General features: G+C 44.4%; 1 protein-coding gene across 1 annotated transcript in view; it reads left to right on the top strand.

Moving 5' to 3' along the window:
* The first annotated feature begins 199 nt into the window (after positions 1-199).
* The window catches only part of LOC147469260 (kinetochore protein NDC80 homolog), a 4,101-nt gene continuing 1,800 nt past the window's right edge, over positions 200-2,500 (top strand). The window contains exon 1 of the mRNA XM_086549940.1: positions 200-263. The gene's annotated coding sequence lies outside the window, so the exon portion shown is untranslated. The remainder of the gene's footprint in view (positions 264-2,500) is intronic.

Genomic DNA, 2,500 nt, shown 5'->3' on the forward strand with positions numbered 1-2,500 from the left:
GGGGAGGTTGGAAAGAAAGGGGGAGGGGGAGGAGGAGGGTGGAGGAGGAGGAGAGGAGGAGGAGAAGCAGGAGGAAGGAGAAAGAAGGGGAAACGAGTTACACCTAGAGGAGGAGGAGGAAGGAAAGATGGGAGGAGAAAGAAGAGGAGGAAAGGGAGGAATTGGAGCGGCAAGTAGTGGGCGGCACATCGTCTCGGCCCTCTCCGTTGCACGCCCACGAGGACACAGGATGCTGCCGATCCCACCACGCCTAATAACAATAGGTATGTTTGTTTGTTTGTTTGTTGACCATGTCTTTGTCCTTGTCCTTATCCTTGTCCTTGTCCTTGCCCATGTCCAATTGTCCATGCCACTGACGTCATGCATGCCCATTCCCGTTCCCATGCCCTTGCATGGACGTGGGAATGGGCATGAATACATACACATACAATAAACAGATACAAACACAAATACAAATACTTATACAAATATAAATACAAATACATACATACACACACACACACACACACACACAGACACACCACACAAACAACCAACACACACTCCACACACACACCCTCACACCACACACACACACACCCACAACACACACACAACACACAACACAAATATATATATATATAATATATATATATACTACTACTCTTATATATATTTACTTAGATTAATTCATTACATATATACATACACATGTATATATATATATATATTGGGTTGTGTGTGTGTATATACATAGTATTTAGACAGAGACTGTACTTATGTATAGAGTGAGAAATTTAGAGATATAGAGAATATGATATGTAGGTATATATATATATACTATTTCTATATATATATTCATTTATTATATACATCAAATTTATCCTCATTTATGTATTAAATAAATACATATCCATATTTTTGATGTATATAACTATATATGATATATATATGTATATGTATATGTATATATAGTTTATAATCTGTATATATGCAATAATTATAAGTATATATGTACGCACACACATAAACATTAACTATATTATATATATATAGATATCTTCTATGTGACGATGTGTGTGGGTGTGTGTGTGTGTGTGTGTATACATGTATTATGTTAACACACACACACACACCACACACACACACGCACACACACACACAACACACACAACGACACGGCGCGCGCGCGCACACGACACGCACACGCACACGCACACGCCCACGACAGCACTCGCACCGCTCATCAGCACACGCACACCGCACACGACACGCACCAGACAGCAACGCACACGCACACACACGAGCCGCACACACAAATCAACACACACACACGCACACGTATAACACGGTATATACTGTATACGTGTATTATATGTACACTCACACACCACAACACATGTGTGAGTGTGTGGTGTTTGTTTATTTCTATCCTATCCGCCTTCTCTCCGCCATCTCTAACACGGCTCCCGCCTCCCCTCCCTCCTTCTAATTCTCCTTCTCCTTTTCCTTCCTTCTCCTCCTCTTTCACCTTCTCATTTTCCTTCTCCTTCTCCTTCTCTCCTCCTCCTCCTCCTCCTCCTCCTCCCCCTCCTCCTCCTCCTCCTCCTCCTCCTCCTCCTCCTCCTCCTCCTCCTCCTCCTCCTCTCCCCCCCTACCTCTGCCTTCTCCCTCTCCCTCTCCCTCCTCTCCTTCTCCCTCTCCCTCTCCCTCCTATCCCTCTCTCTCTCCCTCCTATCCCTCTCTCTCTCCCTCTCTGTCTCCCTCTCCCTCTCCCTCTCCCTCTCCCTCTCCGTCTCCCTCTCCTATCCTATTGTGACTTCCCCTCTGCTTGAGACTATGATAGCCTTATCAGGATTTTATTATGATGTAGGTGAATATCATCTATGATACATCATTCTGTTGAATACAAATGTTTTTTTCTTGACTCTCAGATAAATATGTATGTTTTGTTAACGTATATGTGCATCACATATTCAGGTATGTTGTTATGTGACCTCAGGAGAGGACATAGCATGGTGAGGGTGATAATTTATACTGTCATATCGCTCTCCTGATGTATAATCATTTAACTATGTATGCTTGTGAATAATCCGCCTTTTGTACTGTCTATATTTCAACATGTTGACATAGCTGTAAGGTTTTTTAAAAGATATGTGAACCCAAAGAGGGACTAAGATTGGGGTGAGGATAACCTATCGGGTCAGTGCCTTGGGGTGAGATGTAGGTAGTAACATAATGTATAGTCGCATCATTAAACTGGGGTTAAAATAAAAAAAGTCGGCTACAGCTCGAGCGCCTCGCTTCTCGAGAGCGCGAGAGCGAGAGAGCGCTGAGAGGAGCGCGGCGCGAGCGAGCGAGCGAGCGAGCGAGAGAGAGAGCGCGGATCACGAGGACCGAGAAGCTCTCGCTTCTCTCTCTCTCTTCTCTCTCGCGAAACGCGAAAACGAGCCACTCTCCGATCTTCTCTGCTCTCTCTCTCTCTTTCTCTCTCTCTCTCTCTCGCCTCTCCCTCTACCTA

This window comes from Penaeus japonicus, unplaced genomic scaffold (genome assembly GCF_977035675.1).
Source record: "Penaeus japonicus unplaced genomic scaffold, GWHDUDI00000001_assembly GWHDUDI00000022, whole genome shotgun sequence".
Lineage (NCBI taxonomy): Eukaryota > Metazoa > Arthropoda > Malacostraca > Decapoda > Penaeidae > Penaeus > Penaeus japonicus.